Raw genomic sequence first — 23,808 nt, forward strand, 5'->3', positions numbered from 1 at the left:
ACAAAATATTTCAAAAGCTTTTAGGGAAATGAGGCTTTTCAACTTCCTCTTGTTGTTTTCCTGAGGTGCTATTTAGGGAGAACTGACCCAGCAAGCAGTGTTGCCCTTTTCCTCATGGAAAATTTATTCCTGCTCTGGACCGAGCCTGAGGGGTTCACATTGGCACCACGCCCAAAGCCCCCATGTCTGTGCACTCGGGGCTCTGAGAGCGTGCAGGCTGCCCAGCCATCCCAAACTGCTGCTGGTACCTTGCCCAGAGGCACAGGAGACCTCTCTCCTGCAGGCATTGGGCTGGGTGAGGTGGGCAGCTGTGCTGCAGGGAAAGAAGAGGGTGTGGGTGAATGTGTGTGTGAGGATATTGGAGTGGTGCACTCAGGCACACAGATGCTGTAGTTGTCCTGGGGTGACACTGCACATTCTGACGGGCTCTGCCCCAGCAGGGCCTGTGGCAGATACAATCCCCAGGGGAGACCCGGCTCCCTGGACAGTGACAATCTGAGCCCAAGAAGCAGGTCCTGCTCTGGTACCATGGCCCCCTCCCTGCTGATGCCGGGGGCAGGCAGTGGAGCACATGAGAGGGGATAAATCACTTCAGTTCTTAGTAACTCTGTGAGAGACAACTGCTCACTTTGAAAAATTAAAAAGGTTTATGAAACCTTCACAAAACTACAACAAAGGACTACGTAAGGAAAAAGCTGCAGTGCTGGGAGCTGCCCCTCATGGATATCATGTGGCCAGATCATCTTCAAGATGGATGCTCAGTCTTTGGTACTCCTGGGGTTTGCATCAGCCAGCCCTGGCCCCTCACAAAGTCTGTCAGTCAGCTCCTCTTTGCCATTTATCAGTGGAAACTGCTTTCTTGTCAATTGATTGGAGGTCAGGTGTTGCCATGCCACACCCCCGAAGCACCAACTTTTCCATTCCCAAGCGCCCAATCAAGGGACACATGTGCAGCCTTCTTTATCTCTGTCCTAGAAAACCTCATCTGTCTGATGGTCACAATACAGGGGGAAAGTGAATTATGGGGAGAACCGAGGACATTTAAACTACATAACTGTACTACACCACTACATCACTAAAGCTTTTCCTAATATTCACACAATAGTTATAGTTTACTTGCCAGAGCAAATCATCTTATTATTGATCTATAGCAATCCCCCTTTTCTATTTCATAAGTTATTTGGCTCAAGGAATTAACTTATTTTTAGTAGCATCTGTTAATGTGGCTGAAGGCAATGGAAGAGGGTTTTAAGTAAAATGATTGGTGCAATTTTTGAACAGAGATCCAGTATGGCTTTTACCCCTACCTCCCATGCCTACAGGCTTGCTGCCTGCAGCACGGTTATAATCGTTTTCTTGGTGGTGAGTACAGGGGCCAACCTGGTCTTGCGCTCTGGTTTTAACTCTACTTCAGTTTTAGGTGAATCATTTTAATGTTTTTCGTTGTTCCTCCCCTTAACAGATACTTTACAGTTTCATAGCACAATTATACTAATAACTAATCCAACTTAAATTTTTGCTTAAAAATTGTTCTTGAACAATTATTTAAAGCACTTAGACTGGTTGTGAGGCTTTTACTTGTCTCTGTTACAAAGTACAGTTCACATTTTTACATTTTAACAACTCTACAACAAAATTAAGGCACCAGGTAAGAATGTAGATAACAGCGTTTTGAATGGGTTGGTCTGTATTACTGTTATATACTAAGTTGAACTCCTCATACTGTGCACAGGGAGTTAGGGGCTCCTCTGGTCAGTAGAGCTCAGTAGTGATACGTACATGCTGATACACACAAACACACACGTCTGTTTTCCCAGGTGAGACAGCAGACGAATGCAGGGAGCTGTGCATCCAGAGCCGTGTTTCTGGGTGTGCTCAGCCTGTGTTACCATGTAAGGGCATGTGCACAACTAGTGGACACACACAGGTATTTGTATACAGGTATAGAGCCTTGGCACACAGAGGTACCTGTCAGCAGCACGCACTTGCACACACGCACGGAGCTTTTCACGGTCTATTTGCACACTCTAGCACAGGTATGCTGCAGAGACACTCACTTATGTGTGAGCCTACAATCTCTACCAGTGCACACATGCATCAGACTTGCTTGTACATAGAACTTGTGTACATTAACACAAGCTTGTAAATCTGTGTACACCAATATGGATAATGTTTTCAAGACAGATATCATACATAGGGCTGTGTTTACACTCTCAGAGCCTGTGAACACTCACAAACAAAGGACTGTGTACTAATATAGTTATACGTGAGAGGAAAATTTAAGACAGAGGCACAGAATAATGCACACAACATGCATACACTTTGGTACTTGTGCTGGTGCACTCAGAGGTGTGCACACCAGCACACACAGGTATTGCATGTGCAGATTCACACATTTTGGTACACATGTACCTATAGATACACTGGCACATACGTGTAAAGCACTCCCCAGAGCTCTTTTGGGAAGAGAATAGTAGGATATTTACTGTTTGTTACTACCATGCCCCTTCTAGGTAGTAGTTTCCCCTCTGTGCCTTTGGGGTGGGATCAGACAGTGTTTTAAAGGAAAGGTTAAAGATAGACTGTATTGGACTCTCATCCCCCATCTCTTATCTTACTAGGCCGGGAAGGCACAAAACAGGGAAATTTTTGTTGTTCCCTTCTCCCCCCAGAACGGTGAAAACACTGAGGCACTTGTGTCGGGATCCGTCCTAGTGAACGGATGACCTGATGGTTCACAGGAGTGACCTCAGGGTGCAAAAATCAACAGGGTACGAGCGGGTTTGCAGTGATAATCAAAACAAATGCTGCTTTATTGAAATAACCACAGCAAAAATGCGATAGAGGGATTAAGGGAGAGAAAAAGATAGAGAAAGACAGAGAAGTGCGGGGGGGATGTAGCTACCAACACAGAGACGAAGTCCTCTGGTCCAGTCCAGTTGAGGATCTGCCTGTTACTCTGGGGAGATCACAGAATCACAGAATTTCTAGGTTGGAAGGGATCTTTAAGATCATCAAGTCCAACCCATGTTTTAGCACTTCAACTAGATCATGGCACCAAGTGCCACATCCAGGTTTTTTTTAAACACATCAAGGGATGGTGACTCCACCACTGACCTGGGTAGATGATTCCAGTATTTGACCCCTCTTTCTGTGAAAAACTTCCTCCTTAATTCTAGCCTGTACCTCCCTCGGTGCAGCTTGAGACTGTGTTCTCTGGTTCTGTCTGTTGTTGCCTGGAGAAACAGACCGACCCCCAGCTCACCACAGCCACCCTTCAGGAAGTTGAAGAGAGTGATAAGGTCACCTCTGAGTCTCCTTTTCTGCAGGCTGAACAACCCCAGCTCCCTCAGTCGTTCTTCATACGGCTTGTGCTCCAAGCCCCTCACCAGCCTCGTTTCTCTCCTTTGGACATGCTCAAGCATCTCAACGTCCCTCCCAAACTGAGGGGCCCAGAACTGGACGCAATACTCAAGGTGTGGCCTCACCAGTGCCTAGTACAGGGGAAGAATGACCTCCCTGCTCCTGCTGGCCACACTATTCCTGATCCTAGCCAGGATGCCATTGGCCTTCCTGGCCACCTGGGCGCACTGCTGGCTCATGTTCAGCCGACTGTCAACCAGCAGCCCCAGGTCCCTTTCCTCCTGAGCACTGTCCAGCCACACCATCCCCAGCCTATAACATTGCAGGGGGTTATTGTGGCCAAAGTGCAGGATTTGGCACTTGGACTTATTGAACTTCTGTTGTCCTGTGTTAAGTTGGAATGTTCTGTTTGCCCCTCTTTTGTAATGGTTCTGCCCCAACTCCTCCCTCCTTCCCAGCTATTGTCAGTTAGCTCAGCTCTAGCCTGGTTGTCTTAGTAACCAAATGTATCCTTCCTCAACCCCTCCCCGGTGCCCTGTCAGTCACTCTCCCCTTCCTCCTTTATTACTAGAAGCTTCCAGCTGGAGAGCTGAATGATTGCTTCAGGGGCCGGGACCCCTCCTTCAAATTGTTCCTATTGGTGCTTTCCTAATGCCAGTCCCCTGGATCCCACTCCCCACAGTGTCTTCATTGGTCCAGAGACTGACTCCTCCCATATATCCCTCACCCTTTAAAACCTTCTGTAATTCCTCCCTCCAGGACTTATGCTGCTGGTTTCCCTGGGATTCATTAAAGCTGGGATACACCACAGTTGGAGTCCACCCTCTAATTCTGCTGGTTGTAGCTCTTAGTCAGCCCCATCCTGCACCAGGCAACATCACCAGCTATAATGCTGGGCGATTGCCTGAGGCGCTGAGCCAAAGCCCCGCTGTCCGGTTAAGTGCACCCTGTGCTGCTAGCGGTTGCTGGCTGTCTAGCTGGGACATCCTTCTAGCCTGACCGCTGCAAACTTCATCCCATTAGATTCTGCCCATACATCCAACTGTTCAAAGTCCCTCTGCAGAGCCTTCCGTCCCTCGATAAGAGATCGACACATGCTCCCAGCTTAGCGTCATCTGCAAATTTGCTAATGAAGTACTCTAAACCCTCATCCATGTAATCAATAAAATATCAAACAGGACTGGCCCCAGCACAGACCCCAGAGGAACACCACTGGTGACTGGCCACCAGCTGGATGCAGCACCATTCACCCATTCACCACCACTCTTGGCCCAGTCATGCAGCCAGTCCTTAACCCAGCAAAGAGTGCTCCTGTCCAAGCCACGGGCTGCTAGCTTGTCTAGGAGTATGCTGTGGGAGACAGTGTCAAAGGCCTTGCTGAAATCCAACTAAACAACATCTACAGCCTTCCCTCCATCCACTAGGTGGGTTACCTGGTCATAAAAGGTGACCAGGTTGGTTAAACATGACCTACCCCTCCTAAACCCATTCTGGCTGGGTCTGATGCCCTGGCCATCCTGTAAATTCTGTGTGATGGCACTTAATATAAACTGTTGCATTATTTTGCCAGGTACTGAGGTCAGACTGACTGGTTTAAAATTACCAGGATCCTCCTTTGCACCCTTTTTGTGAATGGGTATCACATTGTCCAGCTTCCAGTCATCTGGAACCTCACCAGTGAGCCAGGACTGTTGGTAAATGATGGAGAGTGGCTTTGCAAGCTAATTTGCCAGCTCTCTGATTTTGCTGGTGTGGATCCCATCTGGTTCAATAGATTTATGAACATCCAAGCATTTCTGTAGTTGTTTGACTGCCTCCTCTTGGATAATGGGAGGACCATTCTGCTCCCTGACAGCATCCACCAGTTCAGGTGGGCAGGTGTCTTGAGGGCAAGTCACCTTCCCACTAAAAGCTGAGGCAATTAAGCACTTCTGCCTTCTCCTCATCTGCAGACACTAAGTTCCCTCCCTTGTCCAATAAAGAACAAAGGCTGGACTTACCCTTCCTTCTAGCATTAATGTATTTGTAAAAACAATTTTTATTATCCTTTACAGAAGTCGCCATTCTAAGTTCAAAATGAGCTTTGGCCCCCCTGACTTTTTCTGCATGCTCCAGCAGCCTTCTTGAATACTTCCTTAGAGACCTGACCCTCCTTCCAACACTGATACATCATCCTCTTTTAATTCTGCAGTTCCTCCAAAACCTCCTTGCCCAGCCAGGCTGGACGTTTACCCCATTGACTGATCTTTCAGCACACAGGGACAGTCAGTCCCTGTGCCCTCAAGACCTCTGTTATGAGGCATGCCCACCTTTGCTGAACTCCTTTGTTTTTCAGGGCTGTTTCCCAAGGGACGCTCTGAATAAATCTCCTAAACAGGCCAAAGTCTGTCTTCCAGAAGCACAATGTAAGAGTCTTACTGGTGCTCCTCCTGACTTCACCAAATATTGAGAACTCTATTATTTCATGATCACTCTAACCCAAGCGACCTCCAACCACCACATCTCCCACCAGCCCATCTCTACTTGCAAACATAAGATCTAACATAGTCCCTCTCCTGGTGAGTTCCCCACTAGCTGCAACAAGCAGTTGTCTGTCCTCCATATATTCTAAGAATTTCCGGGCTGCCTCTTTACTGCTGTTTTAAGTTCCCAGCAGATGTCTGGTAGGTTGAAGTCACCCACAAGAACAAGGGCTGATGATCTTGAAACATTACCTAATTGCTTATAGAATAAGTCATCTACCTCTTCTTCCTGGTTGGATGGACGATAGCAGACTCCCAGAAGGGTGTCAGCCTTGTTGGCTTTCCCATTAATTCTTACCCATAGACATTCAACAACATCTTCCTTAGTTTCAATTTCTACGGCATCAAAAGTCTGCTTAATAGAAAGGGCCACGCCTCTTCCTCTTCTTCCTTTCCTGTCTCTTCTGAGGAGCTTGTATCTGTGCAGTGCAGTATTCCAGCTATGTGAGTCATCCCACCATGTTTCCGTGATGGCAACTACATCACAGCTCTGCAGTTGCACCATGGCCTCCAGCTCTTCTTGTTTGTTGCCCAAACTGTGTGCATTGGCATACACGCACCTCAGCTGGGCTGCTGACTTCACCCCTAATTTAGCCTTGCAACCCTTGGGCCTGCTTCCACCTAGCTCAGCTGCTTCCCCTTCCCCGTTCAAACCCAGTTTAAAGCCCTCTCAATGAGGTCTGCCAGTTCATGAGCTAAAAACCTTTTGCCCTTAACTGAGAGATGTACCCATCTGGTTCCAGCAGAGCAGATGCTGTAAAAGTTTCCCCATGATCAAATATTCCAAAATTTTGCCGATGACACCAACCCTTAAGCCAGTTGTTGATGATGCGGATTCTCATTTCTTTCATCATTTTCCGCCGCCACCAAAGGGACTGAGCAGAACCTTACCTGTGCTCCTGCCCTATCAACTACCTGACCCAGTACCCTGAAGTCCTTTCTAATTGTCTTGACACTCCTCTTTTCAATCTCATCACTGCCAGCCTGGAGTATCAGCAGTGGGTTATAGTCAGAGGGCTGAATCAGCCCAGGAGTTCTCTCAGTGATATTTTGTTCCCAGGCCCCAGGGAGGCAACAGACCTCCCTGTGGGATGGGTCTGGTCAATATATGGGGCCCTCAGTTCACTTCAGAAGGGAATCACCTACTACAATTACCCTTCTTTTCTTCTTGGTGTTAGAGGTAGTGATCCATCTTACAGATGAATCATACTTGGGGGGTTCACTGGGGAGACAATTTTCTCCTAAATCATCTAGTTGGGTCTCTAGATCCAGGACCTCATACCTATTCTGAAGTAGTACCTGGCTGGATGATGTGGATGGGGAGGAGTTTTTGTTATTACCTCCCTGAATGGGGATCCATTTCCGCTCCTCTTCATGTACCAGGTGCCCTTCTATTGCCTGAGAGCGGGAGGCATAAAAGTCCTCAGTCTCTCGGTCAGAGGCCTCCCTTAAAGATGGAAGGGCTGAGCTCCACCAGTCTATTTCCCTTTCACTTTCCCTGATACTGCTTAACCTTTCAACTTCCTCCCTAAGCTCAGCCACCAGTGAAAGGAGGTCGTTCACTTGTTCACACCACAGGCAGGTCTCCTCCACAACACTCCCTGAAGCCACTGATAAGCTCAAACACTCTGGGCACGGATGGGTCTGTACAGACATATTTTTTTTGGAGGGCTCAACTTGGTCACTTACACTTATACCAACCAGTTTTTGACCGTGTAGAAGCCATTACTGACAGACACCTCAAACACAACTAGTCAGCAGAAAGACCTCAAACAACACAGAGGATTCCTTACTACCAAGAAAGCTGGCAACCCTGCCTCCTTGCCCTGTCTGTGTGAACTGCCTTGTATACGCCCCAGAGACTCACCACACCCCTGTTTGCCCGCTCCGGGTCGCCGCGCTCCCTAGAGACCTCTTCTAATCAGCCACTGAGCAGCAACACAGAAAGCTCCACCCCTTGCTGCTCACTGACTCAAAGGCAGAGTTCATTTGCACCACAATTATTCTCTTTTTTGTTGGGAAAGGGAGAATAAATTTTGTAACCGAAACAAAGGTCTTCAGGGGGGAAGAATAGAAAGGGGGGTACACAGAGTCCAAGCTATGCAGCAGGCAAGAATCATTGTTTTCTTGGTCCAGTGGTCACAACCTGCAGGCAAACATCTCGCTATGGCCAGCTTGCCTCCCCCACAGACCTCCCCCGGGTTGGGGATTTCAGTCTCAGTCCTTGGAAGGAGGCGAGGGGCCTTTTAGGAGTTTCATGTCTCAATCCTTGGTGGAGAGGCTTCTTACATCTCAGTCTGTCTGTCACGGTAATTGTAAAACAGGTGAGGATCTTCTGTGGGAGACCGCCCGAAACTCAGCAGAAGTCCAGCCAGGCCGAGAGGTGGGACACCTTCAATAGCTATTGTTGCAAACGTGGCACTGTGCCCCCTTCTTAGCATACAGCAAACAAACCTGTGACAGCAATAACTTAACACTGAGCTTTCAGATCCCATGGCCTTTAGCGTGTGACTTTCTCCTTCAGAGCCAGAGATTCTAGACAGAGGGGGTCTTATCTTCAGTGGTCCCCCCAATGACAGTCGTGATGCAGATGAGGAAAAATTCAGCCAGACTCTCACAACGTCCTAGCAGCCACTGAAGGCTAAGCAATGAAGAGGTTCTGAAGCTTTAAACTTTTAATGTTGTTCATGGCACACATCAACACGTCTTACCTTATACCTCTACTCTTCCAAGGCAAAGTAGACTCGCTGCATCCTCTCACAAGAGGGCAATACAAACACTAAAACCAAGTCTCCTTCTCCCAGCCACTCAAACAAGAAGCTATCTCTCCTCCATTGCCAGGTAAAATTTTAAGAGGATTTCTGATCTAATGAGCAGCACTTAGAAACACAACACAACAAATTCCCATCAAACTAGTCTTTGAACTGTCCAAACTGTTTAACACAATTAGGCACTGCATCAGTCCGCCCACATAGAGAGAATAACTTGGCTCTGATGCTACTATGATGTCACACTGCCAAAAGCATTTGTGTGCAAAATCTCAGTAACGCACCCTTTCCTTGGAAGTGCTTTCCTTGGAAGTGCTTTCCTTGGAAGTGCTTTCCTTGGAAGGCCTTGCAAGTTCCCAAATGAAGTGATTTCAAATGCACTAATGAATATGGAATATCAGCAGATGCTTCCCCACCCATCCCACAACACCAATTACAACTGGATCTGCACACAAAACTGACCAGTGATGTATAACATCTCAATAGGTGACAGCGAAGAAAAAAATCTCTACAAATGAACTGCTCAAAGAGTAAATAAACAGGTCATGGTATTCTCTACCCCTTTTACACCTCTGCTTTGAGATGACTACTAGTTCTCTTGACAGAACTTGTGTAGCCATAATATTTTCTGAAAAATCCTTTTCTTGGGATATTTTCTCCTAAGAAGCTGAGATGTCTCAAGATCGAAATGTAAACAATGATTATCTGCTGCTGTGGAATACAGCAGGTGGATCTGTGATTAGTCTCATGTAGTTGTTTCTAATGATTGGCCAAGCAGAGTCAGCTGGCTCGGACTCTCTGTGTGAGACACAAGCTTTTGTTATCTTTCTTTCTTTTTATATTCTTAGTTAGCCTTCTGATGAAGTCCTTTCTTCTATTCTTTTTGTGCAGTTTTAATATAATATATATCATAAAATCATAACTCAAACCTTCTGAAACATAGAGTCAACATTCTCATCTCTTCCATCTTCAGACCTCGGGCAACACCGTCACAAACCTGTCTCTTAGCTTAGTTAAAAGGAGAGAAAGGAAGAAGGAAAAGGGAGAAAAAGAAAGAAGAAGCTTTGCCTTCCTCTTGGAAAGTCAAAGCAAATCATATTCTCTGAATCCCAGTGGAAGCAGCTGCTAAGCCACTCACGCGGTGCTCCCGTGTTCGCTCGGCTGTACATTAATGTATATCGCAGGGCAGTTCCTGCAGCTGGATGCCCCAGCCAGACCCGCGGAGCGCAGCTGCCTCCGGCCACCCCAGCAGTCCCGAGTCGCTGCGGGCTGTGGTCGCACGATTACAATGATTTGTGACATGTCCTGCCTCTCCCTCAGCTTCGGGATTCAACAAGACCTGCTGCGTGGGGACTAGTAATATCCTATGGCACTGATGCCAGGCTGGTGGCTGCTGTGATTTCCACATATCTGAGCCTGCCCGCTACTCTTTTGGCACTGCATCTAAGCGGGTGTCCCGTTGCCAGTAGCCCAGACCTGCTGCTCCATGCTCTAATTCCTCCATCGCCAGCAGCATCAAGTTCAAAGCACTCGGGGCCAGTGGTCCCATGTCCCCAAACTCTTTGGTCCATCAGTGCAGCCTTTACAAAAGCAGCCTTGAGTTCCAATTTGTCTGATGGCCGTTGTCACCCTCAGTTTGGTCAGAACTGTTGAAAGCCACAGCGCCAGACGCTCTTGGCTCACTACGGCCCATGTGGGCACTCACGGTCCCCAGCCTGGAAACCCCGCGTGCTTGGCAAGAGCCGCTGCCGGCAGCACGCCCACCTCCTCCAGGCACCATCACCCCTGTGGCGTCGCAATCCCACGGCCGGCTCCCACAGAGGAGCTGCAGTGGACCTCGCACTCCAGTCAGTCTCTGACTGCACACAGCACCACGCACAACCTCAGCACCGTGCCCCTGGCCTGGAAACTCCACCCATTTAACAAAAGCTACTGCCGGCAGCCCTCCTGCTATCCACAGTCCCCTCCCGCCTCCGAGTGCCATTTTCTGCTAAATAGTCATTTTCACTATCCCTTTAACACTGTGATTCTCAACTTGGTGGGTCTCAAGTGCTTTTGAGCCTTTATAAATCTCTAAATCTCACGTGTCCTGCCAAGCCAGGGGTCCGTGCTGTTGTCTTTTATGCATCCCACCCACCACATTTCAGCTGTTCTTTTCCACTCATGCCACCAGTTACCGGGTTCCCCCCCTTCTTCTCATATGTATCCCACCCAGCTTCCAACCATTCACTATCCAGAAGCTTCAACAGACGAGGATATGAACCTGGTACAGGGCCTGCAATGTCTCCCTGAAGTTCAGCAGCCTAAGACAGAAATGTCTAGTGATGACTAGTCCTAAGAAGCCCCTCTTCCTCCTTTGGACCCTTGCTTATCTCTCTCTAAAACTAAAGGTCACTTTCTCCTTGACCCCTACTATTGGACAATTTCTAAAACTCCTTTATCCTATGTAAAGAGGTTACTTTTGCCCAGTTTGGCAGAAGAGCTGTCCCCAAGAACCTTCGCAGAAGACTTCAATATAGACATCCCTGTGCAACCTCATACAGCCTTCCCCTCTCTCGCCCTGCTGTCTGCCTAAGGCACTTAGCAAGCTAAGTAGCTGAAATCATAAATGAGCTGATTATCACTAAAGAGCTGATGTCACTTAAGAGCTGAGCTTGCTAAGGTTGCCTGTGGGCTGGGAGCTGCCTGGGAGCCTGGGCAGGCTGTGCTGAACAGGACTGTGCTATCCCGATCTGCAACAGCCATCCAGAGATACCCTGAAACCCAGCTGAGGTGTGCATTAAGTTGGTGTCCCAAACTGGATGCTGCAACTCTGGCACTTCAGAAGAGCAGAATTCGTTCAGAAAAGTCACTGCCTCAGTTCACCAATATCCCCTGAAGAAAAGTCCTCCATTATAGAAGTACTTCTCCGAAGGGCCGTCAGTTGACCCTCACAGCTGACATCTGGACGAATGTCTGAGGAGACTGACAAGGCAGACAACCCCACCAGCAGAGCTTTGACCTACATCTGGCTGAAGAAGTATACCTTTTGAAACAGCCTTTATGGCACGCATTTACCTTGCATCCTTTTTTGGGTTTTTTTCTTTTTTTTCTCTTTTTTCTGCTGGCAGGGAATCGGAAAATATGGGGTCAAAAACCAGTCCATTAAAATGACCCCAGAGCAAGGGAGACTTCTATTTACTAATCCTAGAACTCCTATCTGCTAACAACTTTTTTTCCTCTAAAGGCAATCTCTCAAAACCTAATTTGAAAATTTGACAAAATGGTTTCTTTCCCACTTTTCAGATACTAACACTCACACTATCCCATTACACTCCTTTTGGGACACAGTTGGGACCAGGATGTATACCCTTCAAACTAAACAAGATTTTTCTGTAACTAGGTTTTTACCTTTTGTTATGAAGAAAAATTCGGTTAATATTTTTTTTTGTGAGAAAAAGTTACAGAAAGGCAGCCAGATCACTGTCCCGGCTAAAGTTCTGCGTGTTTTGTTATGGTAATTACGGGTCGTTGTAGTTAATGGTTGTTTTTGTATTAGTAAAAGTCCTGGCTAGGGCTAGGTAATGGCCCTTCCCCTAGACTAAGGTGTACTTTTCCCAGAATAGTGAAGACACCTGAGATGGTGGGGGAGGGTTATGCAAAGTGACTCCAGGACCAGCATGCTTTTTGGGACCCCGACTCCAAACACACAGAGAAAACCCCAAAAACAACAAGTCAAATAAGAGTTGAGAGACTGGAGTGATATCTGGATGCGAGTAGCCGAGTGCTGAGCCTGCAGAGACACTGGAAACCTTCATTGATCCTCACCCTGTGTTCGAGAGCCCCCGGGCCAGGTCTGGGAGCAAGCGAGACTGAGACGAAATCAACATCTGATGGGGACACCACGCCCTAAAGGCTCCCATGAGGACCGGATCCCCGAGCTCTGCCCCTAGTGGACAGAGCTGCGCATGTCCTCCTCCTCTGAGTCGCCCATGGAGACACGACGGGGACTGCAGCCCTGCCGAGCTGCCCAATCCTGAGCTGATCACATTTAATAAAGGCATTAAAAACGAGAAGAAGTGTCCTGGCCCTGTTTATTTCAGCTGGGGGCGCTCGTCCGGGATAGCCACGCCGCAAGAAGACTCAGGACTGGTCATCTTGGAACTTCAGGACAGCTGGCTATCAGGACCAGAAGGATTGGCTCAGGAGCAGCGATGCAGAGGAGCACCGGAGCACAGGACTGGTGAGAAACCCGGTGGCGGGAGCGGGAGACGTGCGCGTGTGTGTGTGAATGAGATGAGGCCGGCAGCTGGACCCTCGACCTGAGAGTGGACCCCTTAGTACCGCGTTTTTGGACTCTTACAAAGGGGCCGGCCGGAAACAGGGGGAAGCACGTGGAATTAGCGTGAGTGAGTGGTCTCCCAAGGGGGAATAAAGGGTCCCCCCCACTCCGGGCATGCGGAGGGAGTATTTGTATGAGTGGCACGCACCCAAAGTAAGTTCTGACGGAGGGAAGTCAGGCAGATTTTAAGTCCCGAGAAGGATGCGCGTAGCATTTGTAAGTCTCGAGAAGGATTCGTGTAAGATTTGTCAGTCCCGAGAAGGATTCGGGTAGCTCACAAGCCCTGCAGGCAAAAGTAAGTCCTGACACCGGAGTCAGGCGCAAACCCCAGTGAAGGAGGCTGTGGTTTGCTTTTAAGTCCTGATACGGTGAAGCCTAAAAATTGGCGGGTTAGGCAAACTAAAAATCAGGCAGTTGTTTTTCCTTACTGAGGGAGTCAGGCACGACCTGGATTCTTAAGGCCGAGGCTTTGTGTGTTCAAGTCCCGACAGATGTAAGACCTGACGTTAGGAAAGTTGGCCAATCTAGAGATCGGGCAGTTGTTTCAGTATAAAGTCCTGAGCATCAGGCAGAAGTTTGAAGTTCAGTGGAGGAGGCTGAAGCTCCTCAAAGAAGGTTCTTTTTGAAATTACCGGTCAGTAAAGGCACCTTTGGGATTTTTTACCCGTAAAATGGGAGGGTGTAATAGTAAAAAGACCGGCAAGAGACTGAGGGATATACCTCCCAATAGTCCCTTAGGAGAACTGTTAGTAAAGTGGGATTCTATAGAGGCCACGGAGGGATTAGATAAAGTGAAAATGATCCATTATTATATGGAACTGTGGCCACAATTAGAGGCGCAAGGAGGATGGCCTTGGTATGGGACAAAGGATAAGTGGATGTGCCAACAATTAAATAATTATCTGACAGCTTGAGGGGATACTGATCCTGAGCAATTACTGAATGTGTCTTGCTGGTTAAAGAGTGCTGTTGAGGATGAAGGGGTGCGAATTTGTAAGGTACAGAGGAAGAAAGAGGGGAATGAAGGAGGGGATGAGAGGACTAGTAAAAGATGGGATCCCCTGGATTATTTACCTCCTTCTGCCCCTCCACCTTATAATCCTCTTCTTCAAGCACCTCAGATGGCAGGTCCGGTTCTTCCCCCGGCTGCCATCTCATTACCACCTGCTCAAACTCCTCCTTCTACCTCTTCAGCTTTTGCTATGATAAACCCAGTATCTCCTCTGGTAACCACTCCCTCACAACCCCCTTCAGCTCCTCCAGTTTCTTCTGCATCACTACAAGTGCCTACTCCACCTGCTACATTCTCCACCCCTTCTCCAGCTCCACTTAATATTCACTCAGGCTCTTCTCCCCCTCCTATTGCTGTCCCTTTACCTCCTCCTAGCTGGGACACAAATGCCTCCTTGCCCGATAAACAGCTATCAGCAAATACACCTGCTGATGGGCAGAACGTTCAGGGTAACCCAGATATCCCTCAAAGTAGTTTGGCATCTGAAGTTGGGCCGTACCGTAGCACCAGATCCAAGACCTCCAAGGCGGAGAGACTCTTTCCCCTCAAAGAGGTTCCTATGGGAGGAGTAGCGGGAGATGTTGGCTTTGTGAATGCTCCCCTAACTGCTTCTGAGGTGGGAGGATTCAAGAAAGAGTTGGGGCATTTAGTTGAGGACCCAGTAGGCATAGCCAACCAAGTGGATCAATTTCTAGGTCCAAATATCTACACTTGGGGGGAGATTAATTCCATCCTGAGTATATTATTTTCCCCAGAAGAGGTCCAGATGATTAGGGTGGCTGGCATAAGAATCTGGGAGAAAGATAACCGTCCAGGACCCCAGGTGCCATCAGGCAAACAGAAATTGCCACTAACGGATCCCAGCTGGAACCCTAACCAGGAGGAGGGGAGGAAGGCCATGATGGAATATAGGTCTTTGATAATACGGGGGATCAAAGAGTCAGTCCCAAAAAGGAACTAACACCCAATTGGCATTTGAGGGTACACAGGAGAAAGAGGAAGCTCCTGCTGCCTGGCTTAACCGCCTAAAGCGGAACTTCCAGTTGTACTCTAGAATAGACTCAGACACCCCAGAAGGTCAAATGCTACTAAAAGTCCAATTTGTTACCAAATCTTGGCCTGATATATGGAGAAAACTGGAAAAGATGGAAGATTGGCAAGAGAAGGACATTAACGAGTTATTAAGAGAAGCATTGAAGGTGTATTTAAGGAGGGAGGAAGAAAAAGCAAAGGCCAAGGCTAAGATCATGGTTGCTGTAGCTAGAGAAAGTGCAGGGTGGGCGGGTCCACCACCAGGAGGAGGCAAGGATGGGCCTCTTGTACTGTCAGGTGCAAGAGGGATAGAGACACCTCAAGTCCCTTTGAGAGAACGACATTGCTCTTACTGTGGAGAGCCAGGACACGTCAGGACGTTTTGTAGAAAGCTCAGTCTCGATGCGGCAATAGCCAGGGAACAAGATAATTTAGGGAAGATCCTTAGAGGTAACAGTAGAGGGTCAGGGGCTTTACACTTTAGGGGACCTGATGCAACATCTAGAAGAGCCCTTGGTAAACTTTAAGGAATTTGAATTTTTGAGTAGATACAGGAGCAGGTAAGTCCTGTCTCAACAAAGTACTAAAAAGTATAGTATAGTGAAAAAACATCTGAAGTTAGACAAAAAACCAGCTAGGTAGAAAGGATATCCAACAGCACCAAAACTGGCCAGTAAGACTACACTTGTAGTATGTGGTGTGAAAGTAAAAGGTACCTTATTGTTGTCTTGTTGTGTGTGTGAGAGTGAGTCACAAGCAAAGTCAGCCTCAACTTCCCGGGCAGGTGGGAAGGGGGCAGTGGAAGTGTGTGTGTGACCTGCAAACCAGGCTTGTGTCCCCCGGGCAGGTGGGGGCTGTGACCAAAGTGTGTGTGTGTGTGTTTGACCTGCAAACCAGACTAGTGCTCCCAGATGGGTGAGGGAGCCGTAGCTGTAAGAGCGTGAGTGACATGCAGACAACTTCACAGGTGAATGTGCACCAGAGGCAACCAGAGTCAGGGCCTTTCCAAGAGGCTCAGAGATAATGAGACCTGTGGGCCAACCCCAAGGTGAGGGGGGGCTATAGGGACCCGTGATTTCTAGCAATAATGATCCAGTTTGTGTCTTGAGGGTGTGAAGCAATGTGTAAAAGTGAATGAGAAACAAAAGAGAGCGAATATAGACAAATTAGAATAGAAGTAATGTATATTGTGCATTATAAGTTTTACCACATCTCCTTAGAGGGAAGTGTATTGTGCAAAAGAATGGTGTAAGGAAAAAAAAAATTTAATGTAAGGGGTTGAAAGAAGTATTTAAGCTGTAAGTGAAAGTAAGAAACAGAAGCAAGAGATAAATAAATAAGATCTTGAAAAATAGAACAGAAAACCAGTGAATTAAATACACAGAAAAATGGGAGAATAAAAGTACTTTGGGAGTTAAGTTAGCTGAGAAATACAACTCCTTGCAAAATACAGAGTATGTAGAAGTTGATGAGAGAAACATACAAGGTATGGAAAAGAGAAATTACCAATAACATTAAACAGAGAAACTGAGTTTTGATAAAATCATTAATGTCTGTGTTTGAAAGCCCGTTTCAGGTACTCTTCATTACTAATTGGACTGTGCAGACCAAAAGAAAAAGGTTGGACTCACATCACTCTCACCCCCTGGCATTGGACCAGGATTCAACATCAGTTTTTTTTTCCCCTCTGGCATCCTGGCATTGGACCGGACTCCACTTCTTTCTCCTTCTGGCATTGGGCCAGAGTCCACACCACTCACCTCTGGGCACTGGATAAGGATTCATCCACATCACAAGTTAAATCACCTGAGTATACTGTGATTTAAAGTTGACTCTCAGGAGGAAGAGTCAAAAAGACTGAACTGTATGGGAAAAATTGGTATCAGAGTTCTAACATTGCTTAAAATGCTTCAAAACTGTTCTGTGTAAACTATGTTGGTAAAAAGTTTAAAACTGTAAATAAGTAATTCTGGTTTAAGTTCCCCAATTTAATTCTAAAGACTCCAGGATAATCCTCTACAGAACACTCCCCTGGGGGGGAAACCAAAATTGTTAGGGAATAGACCAAGAGAGGTTTAACCAGAGAAGCGGGTAGAAGGGACTATAAAGAGCTTGGAAGCTTCTCCTCAGTGAAATTCCCCAAGAGGCAAGGCCGGGTGGGCAGGCTGTACAAGATGACCCATACTGGACTCTTGGGAAGGGTGGTACTGATGGCTCTGATTGCTGGTGGTGCTCTGGGAAGCCCAGCTGAGCCGTGCAGAGAGTGCTACCAACCCCTCTATGAGGAGGAAGTGAGCTCCTTGTCGAGAGTCCACATCAGTTCTAACCCTGATTGTGTTAACCTCTCCCAATTGGTCCTTTATCAGAAAAATAAGAGAATGTATTGGATAGCATACAATACTGCCACTTTTAGGCAGCCACTCCTAGGAGGGTGCCCTATAGGGGAAGCCTGGTTGTACTTTGAATGTGATGCTGCTGAAACAAGCTCAGCAGATCTAGTAAAAAGCAAAGAAATGGCAAAAATGGTAAGAAAAATTTTTTGTTACAAGTATTTATATGAGTGTACTGGAAAAGAGATAAACTCCTTTTGGAACACATTTCAGGGGAGCTCTAAACCCCTAGGTTTGATCTCGTCTGGCAACTGCATTGCTAGAGTGATAAAAACAATTTTCTTATTACCCAAAGAAACTGGATCAAGTTTGGGGTTCCTATATATAATGATTTGGGAAAAATCAAACAAAACCGGGAAGGTGAAATAGAAATTGAGAAAATCCAAAATTGTAAAAGCCAAGTTCGGACGCCAATATCCACGTTAAACAGAGTCATCAGGCTCCAGGCAGTATAAAAAAATAAAGAATTCAGTTATTTATTTCAAACGAAATAAAAAGATTAGCATGTGTGAGACAGAGTAAGGATCCATCCTGAACCAGGTGAAGTGTCTGGGAGAGGTGAAGGGTCTGTGGAGCTAAAGCTGAAGGAGAGGCCGCGTTCCAGAGACAGCAAGGAGACAGAGAAAGAAAAACAGAAAAACCACGAGGTCAATCTGCCCCCGACCTAGGAATTCCTCCGATAAAGAAGAATTAGTGCTAAGTGTCATGCAAGATGAATATGTATGAACTTATTGTGAAACTGTATGCATATGCATTTGGAAGGGGGATAAAAGGAGGTCTGAAATCTTCAGGGGTACGCATGCCCTTTTGGGGAGTCTTGCGTCCGGCGCGCGTCGTAATAAAGCATACCGGGCTTTACAACTTTTACAAGTTGTGAGGTTTCTTCTTTTCTCCGCAAAACATTTTGGCGAGCCAAGCCAGGAGTTCTCTGTCCCCGCGGGGGCAGGGGGGATAGACGGACCTCCATGGCGCGCCCCAGGATTTTTTCCTGGTGGGGCTCCGCTTGTCTCAACTTGCCACCTGCGAGGACAGACAACGACCCGCTGGCCTGTGGAGGAGAATACAGTATGTACTATGGGGCCCCAGAGGGGGAGGAAGGAGAGAAAGGGAGTAAATCACCCAGAGACGTCTGGGTTCATGGGTTCAGCTGATAGAGCAGCTGTATTAGAGATGGGATTCAGCTGATAGAGCAGCTGTATTAGAGACGGAGTTCATCGTTCTGATTGAGCAGACCGCTAGCGGCTTTGGGGGTAAGCCGGGTGAACCCGTGTATGTGTGTATTGGGAATTCATAGTTCTGATAGAGCAGAACTGGTGAGCCCGTGTGTGTTTTGTTCGTATGTGTGATGTCCGGACACTGTGTTGCTGTATGGTTAATGTGTGTGGCCAGTGCACTGTGTTTGTGATCGTGCAGGTGATAAGTGTATGGTGTATAAAAGAGAGTAAATCTACAGTGCCCTACAGTGCGGGGGGGGTCAGTACTCCCCGTGTTTGAAGCAGCCGAGTGAGGCCAGAGGTGCCGGCTACAGCAGGCTGCGGGGGCAGGGAGAGAAGTGCCCTGCGGAGAAGCGAGTGGAGGAATGTCAGTGATGGTATTTATCGTGTTTGAATGTAGTGATTTGTGTAGATTTGGTACATTTTAACCGTGAGTATGAGCTCAGAGAGTTCCTTTGCCTTGGATGTTTGGACTTGATCTCTAGACTGTGTGCTGTTATTTTGATTGTGTCCAGGAAAAATTGATTTGAGTAAATGCCGAATTATGGTGTGCTGTGTTGTGTTGAGAAAAGTGAGCACTTTGAGAAATATGCCCTTTCCCAGTGATTTTGTGTGGTGATTTTCTTCCGCTGCATTGTGGTAATTTGATTCTCAGATTGTATAGTGGTGTTTGTGGAGATTTTAAGATTTTGTTGCAACAAGAGTAGCATTTTACATAGGAGAACTATAGTACGGTGATTTATGTTTAACTTCGATAAAGCGAGTTAAAGGAATTCCAAGAATTCTCCCCCTCATAGTAATTCAAGCCTTGGCTCTAGTGAATTTGAGATAAGGGGGAGGGGGGGGAGTGAGTGTGTGTGTCTGTGGGCATATCAGAGTTTCAGCTGTGACTAGCACAGCCTTTTTGCAAAGCAGCAAAACAAGTGTAAGTAGACACAGTGCTTAATTAGATTGTGCAAGAAGAGAACTAGAAAAGACTGATATTTTGTAAAACAGAGTTTATATAGAAGAGGTGAATGAGATGAATTAGTTAATGAGACTTATGAGATTTATGAGACTTCAGTTGGTACTGCAGTAAGTCTTTACTGGAAACAATCTGCTGTAGGGATTTAAAGTTCTCTGTAATAAACAGAATAGCCTGCCTTTGTGAGCAATTTCGGGGAGCCTTTGGTACATCAAGAGGCTAGCAGGCTGTGTGAGGTGACAGTGGCTGCGCCCTGGGCACAGGGACAGCTCTGGCTGCCCTGTCTCCCCAGGGAACATGGGAATGGCCTGTGGGCAAAAGCTGGATGTGCAGGTATTATTGCAGTGCGGTGTTTATGAGAAACACTGGTATTGCTGTTTTGCTGTTCCAATAAGTGTCAGGGTACACGCCCCGAGTGTAAATTAAAGGTTTCTGGTCAAGCGGATTCAGAACCTAAGGTCTTAGAGCTTGTGTGTGGGAATCACATCTGATACCTGCCGCCTGGAGCTGTGTGTATAGGAGGAAAACTGAGAAACTACTGTGAAGGTCTGTAAAAAGGTTCAAATGGAAGCGAGATAGGGCAAGGAGAAATAAATAATGAGAACTGACCAGAGCAAACAGGTTCCTAAATTAGCCCCTTTTGGGAGGGGCTCGCTGGGAGGAGGTTGCCAGTAAGAGCAGCTCAGAAAATAAAACAATTTATAGTGCTTCATTGCTGTTAGTACTGTTTTATATTAGGAAGATAAATGGGATAGTTTTTGTATGCTGAAATGTCTTTTGTTTTAAGAAATCACCCAGAATGACAAAGAGACTGTGAGATCAGACCACTCTCTGGTCTTGGCCCTTGAAAAGGAAAACAAGGCAAAGAGAAAGCAGCATAAGATAGCAACATATGAAATCAGGCAAGGATTATCACGCTGAAATGCGAAGCAATCACAGTTCGCAAAATGAGTACATATGATTTGTAAAGGCTTCCTGCCAAGGTAAGGGAGGAGGGGTAAAGGTAACTGAGACAGAGTAAGGATCCATCCTGAACTAGGTGAAGTGTCTGGGAGAGGTGAAGGGTCTGTGGAGCTAAAGCTGAAGGAGAGGCCGCGTTCCAGAGACAGCAAGGAGACAGAGAAAGAAAAACAGAAAAACCACGAGGTCAATCTGCCCCCGACCTAGGAATTCCTCCGATAAAGAAGAATTAGTGCTAAGTGTCATGCAAGATGAATATGTATGAACTTATTGTGAAACTGTATGCATATGCATTTGGAAGGGGGATAAAAGGAGGTCTGAAATCTTCAGGGGTACGCATGCCCTTTTGGGGAGTCTTGCGTCCGGCGCGCGTCGTAATAAAGCATACCGGGCTTTACAACTTTTACAAGTTGTGAGGTTTCTTCTTTTCTCCGCAAAACAAACCTTCCCAAAAGGGAAGAATTTTTGTCAGCACAAGGGTCATGTGTTCAGTTTTAAATAAAGCTTTAGTACCTGTGGAGAATGTTTATGTTGTAGTGTGGGGAATGAACAACTGGCCAGTCTGAGAAGGCATACTTTTGCAAACCTTTAAAGTAACATGTGTACTATGTGTACCTAAAAGCTTTTGTACAATTCGCTCAATTTGCTAAACATTCTCAAGTGAGAAAGGTTACTCTGGAGGCAAATAATATAAAGATGTTAGGCTTAATATTAACAGACACTGAAATTAAGAAAGACATTAGTAAGGAGATATTAGAATAAGTAAATAAGTGTTTTCAAGGGTATGGGCCTCTGCTGCACCAGGGAGAGTGAAAGATGCTCCCCCATGGGATGCTCCCCCATCAAGCTTAATGAAAGAACACAACCAGTGAGAACTGAGTAGTACCCTCAAAAGGAAGGTAAGGAAGGAATCAGTCCAATAACTGGTAGTACTGGATTAAGGGCTGTCAATAAGATAACACAGAATTTGTACCCTGTGGTAGCAAATCCATAGATTTACTAACCTTGTTTAACACCTGAGCTAACCTGGTTCACTGTTTTAGGCCTAAGAGATGCCTTCTTTTGCCTCCCTATCCACGAAGCCAGCCAGAACATTTTTGCATTCAAACACAAGCTCACATAGTCCATGTGCCTGGAGGCTTCAAAATTCTCCACTCCGAGTGGAGAACAGCTTGCAAAGACCCAGAGTCCCAGGAAGCTCCACAAGAGGAAAGGAGGCTGTTGCAGTACATAGATGATCTTCTAGTAGCCACTTGGACGAGGGAAGCAAGAGAAGCCTGGACGGTAAGCCTTTTGAATTTCCTAGGACTCCAAGGATGCAGAGTCTCAAAGAAAAAGGCACAGGTAGTGAAACAGAAGGTAATCTCCAGACCCCTCTATGCTCTTATTGCCAATGGGAACTGAGATCTCCAGTGGACAAGAGACACCACACGGGCCTTTCGCCAGCTAGAGAGTCCCCTCATGTCGGCTCCAGCTTTGAAACTTCCAGATGTAAGTAAAGCATTCTTTCTATTTTTCCATGCAAGGAATTGCTCTGGGAATATTGGCTCAAGACTTGGGTCCATACTGGAGGGCAGTTGCTTACCTCTCTAAGCAACTAGATGCAACAGCCAAAGGATGGCCAGGTTGCCTCAGAGCTGTAGCAGCAGTTGTGCTGAACATTCAAGAGGCACACAAGTTTACCCTGGGACAAAAATGACTGTGCTAGTGTCCCACACAGTGTCTGCAGTACTGGAAGTAAAGGGTGGCCACTGGCTTTTCACCAGAGAGGTTTCTGAAATACCAGGCCATCATGGTAGAGCAAGATGATGGAGAGATAGTGGTGACTAATATTGTCAACCCAGCTTCTTTTCTCAGTGGAATCAAGGAGAAGCAGTACACCATGATTGCCTAGAGACCACTGAAGCTACCTACTCCAGCCGCCCAGATCTAAAGGACACTCCTCCGGACGATGCATCGACCTGGTTCACTGACGAGAAAGCGACATTGCAAAGTTCACAGTGACTACCTGCAGAGAGGTAATAGAGTCTGGACCCTTACCAACAGGGACCTCTGCACAGGATGCTGAGATAAATGCATGGACCCATGCCTTAGAAACAGCAAAAGGCATTTAGAGTTGTGCATGCACAGGGAGCCATCTGGAAGGAGAGGGGACTGCAGACCTCACAGGGAAAGAAGAGACAATCCAGCTGCTGGAAGCAGTTCAGCTACCTGAAAAAGCATATTAAGGCACACCAGAGAGTGAGCTTAAAATTGGAGGAAAGAAATGAGCTGGCGGATGGAGAGGCAAAGAAAGCAGCAAAGGGTGAGGTACAGATTTTCCTCGAAGGTAAGCCATAATACAATAATACTAATCAAAAGAGACGTACAACTGCAAGGGGTGGGCTACCATTGAAAGAGAGCTAGTAATCCCTTCCCATTTTCGTGGTTACTAGTGAAGGAAGGGCACTAGAAAACACACTAGGGCCTAATTACTTAAAGCCTTTTATAGAGTGTGGCTCCTTTCTCAAAATGACCAAGGCTGCGAGTGATACAGAGTGCACTGGAATGAAGTGTTGACTTTGAAGTAGTAATTCCCACAGGCTTTCTAGAACACACATCTGATTGAAAGGACTGTTGTATCATTGTCAGGAATCTATATGCCACTATCACTCAGGTGAGCTGATAATGTGATCCTTGCCTCCAGACTAACCTCAAAATACCCCCGGGCCAAAACTCGGTCAGACTGGGAGAGGCCATGGGCCTGTACAGCAGTGGCAAATCAACTTTTCAGAACTCCCAAGGAAAGGGGGGTATCAGTATTTACTGGTATTAATAGATACATTTTCAGGGTGGCCAGAAACATTCCCCACCAGAACTGTCAAAGCTCAAGAGGTGACCAGATCATTTTTACAAGAAATAATACCACGCTTCAGAGTTCCAGCCACAATATCCTCAGATAAAGAATCACCTTTCATTTCCAAAATAGTGCAACAGATTAGTAGCCATCTGGGCATAGATTAAGAACTTCACACCCCATACCGCCCCCAATCAAGCGGCCAGGGGGAGAGAATGAATCATTTGATTAAGCAGCAAATCATAAGACTGGGGCAAGAAGCTCTTCCACTAGCACTATTGCAAATTCAAACTAAACCTTTTGAGCTAAAGGAATGCTGAATCCTTTAGGAATGCCTTATAGAAGACCATAGAATACAAGGGGAATGTCCAGAATGTCCCCTTACATGGTGGCATTAAGCAAACAGCTCAGAGTAATTGAGAAACT

This window comes from Zonotrichia albicollis, chromosome Z (genome assembly GCF_047830755.1).
Source record: "Zonotrichia albicollis isolate bZonAlb1 chromosome Z, bZonAlb1.hap1, whole genome shotgun sequence".
Classification (NCBI taxonomy): domain Eukaryota; kingdom Metazoa; phylum Chordata; class Aves; order Passeriformes; family Passerellidae; genus Zonotrichia; species Zonotrichia albicollis.